At 35.4% G+C, this 13,232-nt stretch overlaps 1 protein-coding gene across 4 annotated transcripts in view; it reads left to right on the top strand.

Moving 5' to 3' along the window:
• Nucleotides 1-13,232, top strand: part of ANKS1B (ankyrin repeat and sterile alpha motif domain containing 1B) — an 862,484-nt gene that overhangs the window by 200,768 nt on the left and 648,484 nt on the right. The window lies entirely within an intron of this gene.

Genomic DNA, 13,232 nt, shown 5'->3' on the forward strand with positions numbered 1-13,232 from the left:
TGTGTACTATGTATCACAAGCCCTTAAAAGAGTTTCAGAAATAAGTAAAATAAATCAGTGTTAGGAAATTTGCAACTGTAATGAAAATATGTCTACATGAAGACTAAAAAGCTCTTAATACAAAAAACAGTGTAATGACAAAGGTATGTATGTGTCACTACATACAGTATGAGTGAAAAAATAATCTAGGACAGAAAATAATTCATTATACCGCAAAAATATTATTTTCTGTTCTTTAGCAAATATGAAGCAACTGTGCCCAATAAACCATTACATTTTTTTATGTCTCTGTCACAATTTGATTACAACCACTCAAATTCCAATATTAATACCAATAGCAATTTTTACTGGCCTGTCCAAAGTCTTTATATTAAAATTTCCACTTCATGTCTGTATTATTTATAATTAGCAAAAAGAATAAGCCTAACATACATTTAGTAATCAAACTAACTTTTCAAACATATCCAGGTGGTTCTGGTGTTTGTTGAAAGGAATAGGTAGCACTGGATACAGTATAATTTAATTTAGGTGCTTAAAAAATAAAAGTTAGGATACACCAATTTTTTAAAAAGCAATTTTATGTCATGAACATATATTACAAGATACTTATCTCAGGCTTCCATTAGACCACTGAGTTAATTACCTTGTCTCCAGAGAAACTAGAAAGTATATTTCTTGTAGGGCCTAAAGACTTTTAAAAGTGATAAGACCAACAAGAGTATTTGGCCTGATAACCATCATGTGTAGCATTCTGGAAAACATGTCTATTTTCATGAGTCTGATGAATCTTACCTGAAATTCCTCTAGGTATTTAGAAATCTATCTTTTTTTTAAATTGAGTTATAGTCACTTTACAATGTGTCAAATTCCAGTGTAGAGCACAATTTTTCAGTTATACGTGAACATACATATATTCATTGTCACATTTTTTTTCGCTGTGAGCTACCAAAGATCTTGTATATATTTCCCTGTGCTATACAATATAATCCTGTTTATCTGTTCTACATGTTGAAATCCCAGTCTGTCCCTTCCCACCCCCCCCCGCCCCCTTGGCAACCACAAGTTTGTATTCTATGTCTATGAGTCTGTTCCTGTTTTGTATTTATGTTCTTTTTTTTTTTTTTTTTTTTTAGATTCCACATATGAGCAATCTCATATGGTATTTTTCTTTCTCTTTCTGGCTTACTTCACTTAGAATGACATTCTCCAGGAACATCTATGTTACTGCAAATGGCGTTATGTTGTCGGTTTTTATGGCTGAGTAGTATTCCACTGTGTAAATATACCACTTCTTCTTTATCCAGTCATCTGTTGATGGGCATATAGGCTGTTTCCATGTCTTGGCTATTGTAAATAGTGCTGCTATGAACATTGGGGTGCAGGTGTCTTTTTGAAGTAGGGTTCCTTCTGGATATATGCTCAGGAGTGGGATTCCTGGGTCATATGGTAAGTGTATTCCTAGTCTTTTGAGGAATCTCCATACTGTTTTCCACAGTGGCTGCACCAACCTGCATTCCCACCAGCAGTGTAGGAGGGTTCCCTTTTCTCCATAGCCTTTCCAGCATTTGTTATTTGTGGACTTTTGAATGATGGCCATTCTGATTGGGGTGAGGTGATACCTCATTGTAGTTTTGATTTGCATTTCTCTGATAATTACTGATATTGAGCATTTTTTCATGTGCCTATTGGCCACTTGTATGTCTTCCTTGGGGAATTGCTTGTTTAGGCCTTCTGCCCATTTTTGGATTGGGTTGTTTGTTTTTTTCTTATTAAGTTGTATGAGCTGCTTATATATTCTGGAGATCAAGCCTTTGTCAGTTTCATTTGCAAAAATTTTCTCCCATTCTGTAGGTTGTCTTTTTGTTTTACTTATGGTTCCTTTGCTGTGCAGAAGCTTCTAAGTTTCATTAGGTCCCATTTGTTTATTCTTGCTGTTATTTCTATTGCTTGGGTAGACTGCCCTAGGAGAACATTTTTGAGATGTATGTGAGATAATGTTTTGCCTTTATTTTCTTCTAGGAGGTTTATTGTATCTTGTCTTATGTTTAAGTCTTTGATCCATTTTGAGTTTATTTTTGTGTATGGTGTAAGGGAGTGTTCTAGCTTCATTGCTTTACATGCTTCTGTCCAGTTTTCCCAACACCATTTGCTGAAGAGACTGTCTTTATTCCATTGTATATTCTTGCCTCCTTTGTTGAAGAATAGTTGACTAAAAGTTTATGGGTTCATTTCTGGGCTCTCTATTCTGTTCCATTGGTCCATATGTCTGTTTTTGTACCAATATCATGCTGTCTTAATGACTGTAGCTCTATAGTATTGTCTGAAGTCTGGGAGAGTTATTCCTCCAGCCTCTTTCTTTCTCTTCAGTAATGCTTTGGCAATTCTGGGTCTTTTGTGGTTCCATATAAGTTTTATTATGATTTGTTCTAGTTCTGTGAAATATGTTCTGGGTAATTTGATAGGGATTGCATTAAATCTGTAGATTGCCTTGGGCAGTATGACCATTTTAACAATATTGATTATTCTGGTCCAGGAGCATGGTATTTCTTTCCATTTTTTTAAGTCTTCTTTAATTTCCTTAATCAGTGTTTTATAGTTTTCCATGTATAAGTCTTTCACCTCCTTGGTTAAATTTATTCCTAGGTATTTTGTTACTTTGGGTGCTATTTTAAAGGGGATTGTTTCTTTACTTTCTTTTTCTGTTGATTCATCATTAGTATAAAGAAATGCAACTGATTTTTGAACGTTAATCTTGTAACCTGCTACCTTGTTGAATTCTTTGATTATTTCTAGTAGTTTTTGTGTGGACCTTTTAGAGTTTTCTATATATAGTATCATGTCATCTGCATATAGTGACACTTTTACCTCTTCTTTTCCAATTTGGATCCCTTTTATTTCTCTCTCTTGCCTGATTGCTGTGGCTAGGACTTCCAGGACTATGTTGAATAGGAGTGGTTATAATGGCAGCCTTGTCTTGTCCTAGATTTTAGTGGGAAGCTTTTGAGTTTTTCACCATTGAGAACTATGCTGGCTGTAGGTTTGTCATATATAACTTTTATTATGTTGAGATATTGTTCCCTCTATACCCACTTTGGTGAGAGTTTGTATCATAAATGGATGTTGAATTTTATCAAATGCTTTTTCTGCATCGATTGAGATGATCATGTGGCTTTTGTCCTTTCTTTTGTTGATGTGATGTATTACATTGATTGATTTGCATATGTTGAACCATTCTTGTGTCCCTGGGATGAAACCCACTTGATCATGATGTATAATCTTTTTCATGTGCTGTTGGGTTCTATTTGCTAATATTTTCTAAGAATTTTTGCACCTATGTTCATCAGTGATATTGGCCTATAATTCTCTTTTTTGGTAGTGTCTTTGCCTGGTTTTGGTATCAGGGTGATGGTGGCTTCACAGAATGAGTTTGGGAGTATGCCCTCCTTTTCAGTCTTCTGGAAGAGTTTGAGAAGGACTGGTATGAGTTCTTCTTTATATGTTTGGTAGAATTCCCCAGTGAAGCCGTCTGGTCCTGGACTTTTATTTGTAGGGAGGGTTTTTTTTATTGCTAATTCAATTTCATTGCTAGAGATCAGTTTGTTCAAGTGGTCAGTCGTGATTCAGTCTTGGTGGACTATATGTTAGAAAATTATCTTAATAGCATTTGCTTCAGTACTTAAGAAGCTCAAATGGCTAAATAAAAAATCTACCTGGACCTAAAAGTAAGAAATTCTTTTTATGTAAATACAGCAGCTCCTAGAAGAGATTTCTGTACAGTTAGTCATTAGATACTCTTAAAATAAATTGATGCTCCTCTTCTCTACATAAGAATTTGTGTCATTGGGTAAATTATTCAATCTCCCTGGGCCCTATATTTCTCATCCTTGAAATTGAGATCATCCTCTAAGTATCTCTCAACTGCAGAATAGTTATGGTTTTGTGATAGGGATTTAATTTTTTCCCCCTGTAATGAAACTACTACATACTTTGGAACTATTCCAAACAATAATAATGAGTTAAGGAATTATTCAGATATTAACAGCTTTGGGAATTTGTGATACAGTACATAATCTTTTTCTGTTGCTGAATTTCTTCTTGCCAAAACTTTTGAAAGAGCCATCATTTGAAATGTGGAAATGACAAAAGTGTTAGTTCAGTAAGATGGGCAGTCAGCAGGGGCAGTGCTTAAAACTATGTAATTGAAAATATGGGGTTAAACATTTTAAATAGAATTCAGTTAATAATGAACATGGCTGTGGTAGGCAGATTAATTCCCCCCAAAGATGCCCACATTCTAATCTGTAAAGTTTGTAAATATGTGATCCTATATGGCAAAGGGACTTTGCAGATGTGATTAAGGGTCCTGAGATGGGGAGATATCCTGGATTATCCAGGTGGACCCAAAGTAAGCACAGTGATCCTTATAAGAAGAAGGCAAGGACGTCAAAGCCAGAGAAGGATATGTGATGATGTAAGCAGAGGTTGAAGTGATGTGGCCATGAATCAAAGAATATACTTGGCTGAAAAGTAGAAAATGGATTCTCCCCTAAAGCCTCCTGCAGGAACCAGCCTCACCAACACCTTGATTTTAGCCCAGTGAAAATCATTTTGGACTTTTGACATTTAGAACTGTCAGAGAGGTGTTGTTTTAAGCTACTGAATTTGTGATAATTTGTTACAGCAGCCCTGGGAAGCCTATTAAGTTTTGGGTATCTGGAAGAGGGGTTGCTGCTTTAACGAATACATTAAAATGTGGAAGTAGCTTTGGAATTGGATAGCAGTGGATAGAAGCTGGAAGAATTTTGAGTAGCATGACAGAAAAAGCCTAGATTGGCTTGAACAGAAATATAAATGTTAAGGATTCTAACAGTATGGCTCAGAAGGAAGTGATATGGTAGAGAAAAATCTATTTTATCTTAGAGAATACCTAAATTGTCATAAACAGGATGTCTGTAGAAACATGGGTGTTAAAGTAACTGCTGGTGAGATTTCAAGAGAAAGTGAGGAGAATGTAGAGGAAATTTATATTATCTTAGAGAATACCTAAATCATCACAGATGGAAGTTGGTAGACATATGAATGCTAGAGGTGCTTCTGATAAGGACTGAGAAGTAAGGAAGATCATGTGTTTGAAAACCAGAGGAAAATAGATACTATTTATATAGTAGCAAAAAGCGTGGAAGAATTGTGTTCTACAGTTACATGGAAATCAGAACTAGTAAGTGATGAACTTGGATATGTAGTTTAGGAGACTTCCAAGCAAAGTTTTGAAGGTGTGGTTTGATTCTTCTTGTAGTCTATAGCAAAAGGTGAGAGGAAAGAGCATAACTAAATGAAGACTTTTAAGCAAAAAGGAACCAGGACTTGACGACTGAGGATGTTGTCAGCCTATCTAGACTGGAAAAAGATGCTAAAATTTATAGATGCACTATTAAGGAAGTATGTTCTGGAGAGAAAGCCAAAAGTGTGGCTGGATCAGGTTTTTTTCTAGTACCTCAGTAGGATAAAAAAAAAATCAGACTATTAATCATTCAGAGGGCTCTCTGAAGTTATTAGATGTGTAACTCACAGATTTCATTCATTTTAGCACAATCCAGAGATGGGATTATCCAGGGAAGATCTGTTTAATTTATTTAATAGAATGAATTCCTGTGACATGCATGAGATACCAAAAGGTTTTTGAGTTTGGTATATCAGCAGAGACATTGCCATCTTGGACTGAAAGGAGCAGGGAGAAGAAAAAGTAAAGGAAAGCTGTTGGATTCCTAAAGGAATGGATTCTTACAGGCAAGAAACAGGCTGATACTACTAACTGCTCAGTTGCAAATATACATTAACTTTTATGAAATAGAAAGTAATACTAAGAGAATGGGGTTGACGTCCCAGAGGATGGAACTGAGAACCACAAAGGGTTATTCCTAGGCCTTGAAATCTAATGGGATTTGCCCCGTTGGTTTTCTAATTTGTTTGTGACTGTTGACTCACTTTTTTTCCTTTTATTTCTTCCTCTTTGAATGGAATACCTATCATTGTTATCCTATGCCTGTCCTACCATTGTGTTTTGGGAGCAAATAACTTGTTTTCTAGTTTCAAAGATTCACAGTTGAAGAGGAATTCTGCCTCAGGATGGATTGTATCAAGAGATTCACCCATATGTGATTTAGACGGTGAGATACGGGACCTTTGAGATGATGAAATTTAGATGAGAATTTGAGTTTTGGTTGATGTTGTAATGGGTTAGGACTTGAGGGGGATGTTGAGATGGGGCAAATGGATTTACATGTGGATGTATGTGAATCTTTGAGGGCAAAGGATGAACAATGATAAACAAAATAATGCCTTTTTCTTTCCATAAATGTCTATGTTCTAATCTCTAGGACCTGTAAATATATTATCTTATATGGCAAAAGGAACTTGAAGATGTGATTAAGTTAAGGTTTTTGAGATAGGGAGATTTTCCTAGGTTGCCTAGATGGACCCAATGTGATCATAAGATCCTTTTAATAAAGAAAGGTGATATGATGAGGAAAACAAAGAGAAATTTAAAAGTATTATATTGCTAGCTTGAAGATGAAGGAAGGAACTATGAGTCAAGGAGTATAGCTGACCTCTTGAAAGTAAAAAAGTCAGGAAGTAGATTGTCTCCTAGGACTTCCAGAAGTAACCAGTCCTGCTTACACCTTGATGTTAGCCCTGTAAGACTTCTTTCAGACTTCTGATTTCAGTAACTGTCAGAGAATAAATTAATGTTGTTTTAAGCTACTAATTTTGTGGTGATTTGTCACAGAGACTAAAGTAAATTTATATAGAAAATTGGCTATAGAAATTAGGTCAGTAGATATTTCATTTACAGAGAAATGCATTTTAACATTACTGTTAAATGTTCTTTTGATCTAGGTTTTTAACATTCTATGCAATCATTTTTATAACTTTTAAAATAATTGAACTAAAACTTTACCATTGGAAATGCTCAATTTTGCATTTTTAGGAAACTATTATGGTGGTGAGAATAGTAATATTAAGAATAATTATATATAGCATTTGTTGAGTGCCTAGCACCTGCCAGGTAGGTGGTATTTTCACTTGACCTGGAAAAACTGAGTTTCAAGAGATTAACTTGTTAACAAGTTTGCATATCTATTATTTTTTATCCAAAACCCACTTGAATACTTTTCTATGAAATTAACAACAAAATTTTAAAGAGGACCCAGTTTCTCAGAGTAATATAAGCCTTTATACTTAATGTTCAGTATTTTTCACTGTAGCATTTCTCTGTTAATGAAAATATCAGTAATTATTGATGTCACTCTAGTCTAATGTGTACTCGATTTATTATTTTACATTGTGTTTTCAGGGTGGTTGAGCTGCTAAATATATTTATTATTTATCCTATAGACTACAAAAATTGCTGGTTGATAAAAATCTCAGTTCACTTAGAATCCATCCACATTTCCCTGTTCTCTTATGCATTCATCCATCCATTTGATCCAAAAATGTTTATTGACCCATTTGTTATATGCAGGGTATAGAGCAGCAAATAATATCAACATGCATTTTACCCTCATGTTGTTTTTAATTTTGTGCCAGGTACTGTGAATTATATAAAATAAGAATTATGTATGTTTTCTTCCCTGATGAGCCCTTCAATTTAGTTCAAGTAATTGTCCTGACTGCTATTTATTGGCTGTATAATCTTGGACAAGTAACTTACCCTCTGCTTCCTACTGTTTAAAATAAAGAGGCTAGTTCCTGTTTATAGGATTGTTATGAAGATCTTACAAGATAAATGCAAGTTTCTGTGTAAATTTCTTGTTACATAAATGCAAATTCATCTTTTTCTGTTCAGTTTTTGGCCTCTGCAAACAGCACTGGTGACTCTGGTATGATTTTCTGGTTATAGAACTGGTATGATTTTCTGGTTATAGAACTGGTTATAGTACAAACCAACCTCATGTAATTGCTTAAAATATATGTAATACTTATGGTTATATCTAAGGCTTAATATTCTAGAGGGACTTTAATGTTCTACTTTATGTACTTACACATTGTTTGAATTATTTACAAAAGTGGATCTGATTTTCTGATAAAGATTTTATATTTTGTTAAAAAAAACAAATGCCATGAGCTGTAAAAAGTCATGATGACTCACTATGGCACCATAAATTTCCATAGAATAGTTTGAAAATTATTGCTTGCAACTATTCATCCATTCATTCATTCATTCATTCATCTCATTCATCCATCCATCTATCCATTCATTCATTCACTATTCACTCACCATTCACTATTCACTATTCATTTTTTTCCTTTTAAAAACTAAAAAAAAAATTTCTCATTTTAGTTTGTGTCTTTCTAGGCATTTTTTGTTGAATTATCTTTAATCATTTAAATTGCTCTTTTAAGAGGATTAGGTAGAGACCACTGGAAGGTACTGTGGAATGAAATTGTGTGATTGTTGTTCTATGATCTTTGTTTTTATAAAAGGATATCAATTATTATTTTTTCATTGTTGTTTTTAAGTCTCATTTCCCTGATTATTGAGAAAGAATTTTTTTCCAGATATTTATCGGGCATTTATATTTCTTCTTGTGTGAATTGCACACTTACTTCTTTTACCATTTATTTTTAAAATAATTGATTTATAAGTGTATTTTAATAGTCAGTTCTAATTTTTTATGGATTATATATTTGCAAGATTTGCCTGTTTGCTGAAATTTATTTGTAACCCCAAAATCAACGGCTGTGGTGCTTTCAGGGTTGTTCATGGACATGCACAGAGTAGTGAAAAATCTGGGTCACCTGATATACACATTCCTAGTAGAGGCTGAATAGGGTGAAGCTCTACCTGTTTCAGCTCTCATGCTGTAAATAATTACCCTTTTCATAGTTTACTTAATGCTACTTTTAAAAAAATTGTGCTTCTGTTGGGGATTTCAATTTTTAAAGTGACCCCCAGTGTACTGTAGAAGTTCTGTGTGTATTTAGAAGCTCAGGAAGATTGTGATGTTCCTTATGGAGAAGTTTTGTTCAGATATGAGTTTTAGTGCTTTTGGCTGTGAGTTCGATGTAATTAATAAAAGTATATTTTAAATAAGTTATATTTAATCAAAAACATATAAAACAAGATTATATATTGATCAGTTGATGGTAATGTCATGACCAAAGACTTGTAGGAACCTAACCCTGTCTGTATTTCCCCTAGAAACAATGATTCAGTATTTGCTAGTTCAGTGCTCATGGTGATTTTATAAAACAAAACTACCATGAAAGTGAGACTTGACTGTATGTTCTGGATACCAAAACTTTGTTAAGAATATTTTGAAACTTTCCCCTCATTCTTTTTCTTGCCCTTTAGTTTATGTTTTCTTTTTTGATGTGCAAAAGTTTTCATTTTTATGAGGCCAAATCTGTCTATATATTTATTTAAAGCTTCTGTTTTTTATATCTTGCTTAGGCTGACCTTGACCAACCACCAAATTATAAAAATATTCTACCATGTTTTCTTCATATATTTATATGTGTATATATACACACACATATATATATGTTTCATATATGTATATATATGTGTGTATGTATATATATATGTATAATTAATTTAGGGGTGAAGAGAAACCCAAGATAAATTACGGAACTAAAATACATATATATGTATAAATAAAGTAAGTAAATATATATAAATAAATGTATAATAAATAAATAGCATATAATATACAGGCATACCTCAGAGACATTGTGGGTTTGGTTCCAGAACATCCTAACAAAGCAAATATTACAATACAGTGAGTCACATGAGTTTTTTGGTTTCCCAGTTCATATAAAAGTTGTGTTCACACTATCTGTAGTCTATTAAGTGAGCAATAGCATTAAGTCTAAAAAGACAATGTATATACCTTAATTACAAAGTACTTTATTGCTGGCATGTGTTCAAGATAGCAGAGTAGGAAGACCTTGTAAATTTAACTGTTTACTGAGCCAGTATCTATGAGAATGACCTGAGGACTAGCAGAAAGGATTTTATACAACTATAGAGATAAAGAAAGAATCATAATAAGATGGGTAGGTGGAGTGGAGACATGGTATAGTCAAGATCCGCACATCAGGGTAGGCAACCCTCAAATGGGAGGATAATCACAATTGCGGAAGTTTTTACCAAAGAGCAAAGGGTCCAAGCCCCATATCAGACTCCCCAGCCCAAGGGCACTGCACTGGGCTGATGAGCCCCCAGAAAGTCTGGCTTTAAAGGCCAGTGAAGCTTGCATATAGGAAAGCCTGAGGGCTGTGAGAAACTGAGACTCCACTCTTAATGGGCATGTGCAAAATCTCACATACTCCAAGTCCCATCTCAGAGGCAGTAATTTGAAAGGAGCCTGGTTCAAACCTACTTGCTGATCTTAGCCTCCCAGAGAGGCATGAGGCAACCGGCATTCACCTGGGGACATAGATGATGGCAGCAAACCATTTTTGGGAGCTCATTGTACCATCGGCACCATTTTGGAGTCTTCCCTTCAGCTTATTAGTGCTGGGGATTTGCCTGCCCACCAACAGGTCAGGACCAGTCCTTGAACCCCAGGACTGAGCAGCCAGCCACCCTAGGACCTGGCCTTTTCCACCAGAAGGACAGCCCCTGCCTTGGGAACCCTGTATGCTGAGCAGCCAGCTGCATGAGGACCTGGCTCTGCCTCCCAGTAGGCTGACAGCTACCACGTAAGGCAGAGCCAAGCAGCCAACTGGGCTGGGGCCAGCTCTGCCTACCAGCATGCTCACAGTAGTTAGCCTCACCGTAACAGAAGGGTCCATGCTGCCCATATAGGGTATACCCCTAGAACACAGAGCTCTGGTGACCGAGGGGAGTATGCTGTTGAGCTCCATAGAATGTCTCCTACATAAGGTTACTTCACTAAGATTAAGAAATGTAACTGACCTACCTAATACATAGAAATAAACACAGAAAACTAGGCAAAATGAGGATACAGAGGAATATGTTCCAAATGAAGGAACAGAACAAAACCCCAGAAGAAGAACTAAGTGAAGTGGAGGTAAGCTATCTACCTAACAAAGAGTTCAGGATAATGATCATAAAGGTAATGGACTTGGGAGAAGAATGGATGAACACAGTGAGAAGTTTAATACAAGAGTTAGAAAATATAAAGAAGAACCAGGCAGAGCTGAAGAATATAATATTTGAAATGAATAATACACTAGAAGGAATCAACAGTAGATTAGATGATGCAATGAATTTGAAAACAGAGTAGTAGAAATCACTCAGAAAAAAGAAAAAAGAATAAAAAATGGGACTACATCAAGCTAAACAGCTTTTGCATAATGATATCAACTATCAACAAAAGGAAAAAGTAGCCAACTGAATGGGAGAAGATATTTGCAAGTGATATATCCTATGAGATTAATATCCAAAAGATACAAATAACTGATACAACTCAATATCAAAACAAACAAATAACCTGATTAAAAATGGGCAAAAGACCTGAATAAACATTTTTTCCAAAGGAGACATACAGGTGGCCAAAAAGCACATGAAAAGATGCTCAACATAACTACATCACTAATGGTCAGGAATATGCAAATCAAAAACCACAATGAGGTATCACTTCACACCTGTCAGAATGGCTATCATTGAAAAGACAACAAACAACCAGTGTTCTCCAGGATGTGGAGACAAAGAAACCCTTGTGCACTATTGTTGGGAATGTAAATTGTTGCAGCCTATATGGAAAACAGTATGACGGTACCACCAAAAATGAAAAATAAAACTAGCATACAATTCAGCAAATCTACTTCTGGATATTTATCTGAAGAAAATGAGAACAGTAGTTTGAAAACACATATGCACCCCATGTTCATTGCAGCTTTATTTACAATAGCCAAGATACGGAAGCAACCTAAGTGATTATCAATGGATAAATGGATAAGAAAGTGTAGATTGTAATCTTTTTGCTAGTGGAGGATTTTACCTTGATGTTGATGGCTGCTGACTGATCAGGGTGGTATTTGCTGCTGGTTGGGGTGGCTGATGCAATTTCTTAAGACAATAATGACATTTGCCACGTCAATTGATTCTTCCTTTCGTGAATGATTTCTTCGTAGCATGCAGTGCTGTTCGATAGCATTTTACCCATAGTAAAACTTCTTTCAAAATTGGAGTCAACCCTCTTAAACCCTGCTGCTGCTTTACCAACTAAATTTATGTAAGATTTGAAATCCCTTGTTGTCATTTCACTAGTCTTTACAGCATCTTACGAGGAGTAGATTCCATCTTAAGAAGCCACTTTCCTTGATCTTTCATAAGAACTCCTTATCCATTAGTTTTGTCATGAGATTGCAGCAATTCTGTCATATCTTTAGGCTCCACTCTTAATTCTAGTTCTGATGCAGTTTCCACCACATCTGCAGTTACTTCCTCCACTAAAGTCTTGAACCCCTCAAAGTCATCCATGAGTGTTGAAATCAACTTCTTCCAAACTCTTGTTAACGTCGATATTTTGACCTCTTCCCATGAATCACAAATGTTCTTAATGGCATCTAGAATGATGACTCATTTCCCTGACTTTTTTACAGATGCATCGGGGGAATCACTATCTGACAGCTTAGCCTTATGAAATGTATTTCTTACATCATAATACTTGAAAGTTGAAATGGCTCCTTGATCCATGGGCTGCAGAATGAATGTTGTGTTAGCAGGCATGAGTTGTACACCTCCTTCAAAGCTCATGGGTGATCAGGTGCTTTGTCAATGAGCAGTAATATTTTGAAAATATTTTTTTTCTGAATAGCATCAACAGTGGACTTAAAATACTCAGTAAACCATGTTGTAAGCAGATGCGCTGTCATCCAGGCTTTGTTTTTCCATTTTTAGAGGACAGGCAAAGTAGATTTAGCATGATTGTTAAGGGCTATAAGATTTTGGAAATGGTAAATGACCATTGGCTTCAACTTAAAGTCACCAGTTGCATTAGCTCCTAGCAAGAGAGTCAGCCTGTCCTTTGATGCTTTGATGCCAGGCATTGACTTCACCTGTCTACTTATGAAAGTCCTAGATGGCATCTTCTTCCAACATAATGCTGTTTCTCTGTATGAAAAACCTTGTTGTTTAGTGTAGCCACTTCATTACTTATCTTAACTAGGTCTTCTGAATAATTTGCTGCAGCTTCTACATCAACACTTGCTGCTTCACTTTGCAGTTTAATGTTTTGGAGAGAGCTTCTTCCCTTTAT

The sequence above is a fragment of the Vicugna pacos genome, chromosome 12, assembly GCF_048564905.1.
Source record: "Vicugna pacos chromosome 12, VicPac4, whole genome shotgun sequence".
Taxonomy (NCBI): domain Eukaryota; kingdom Metazoa; phylum Chordata; class Mammalia; order Artiodactyla; family Camelidae; genus Vicugna; species Vicugna pacos.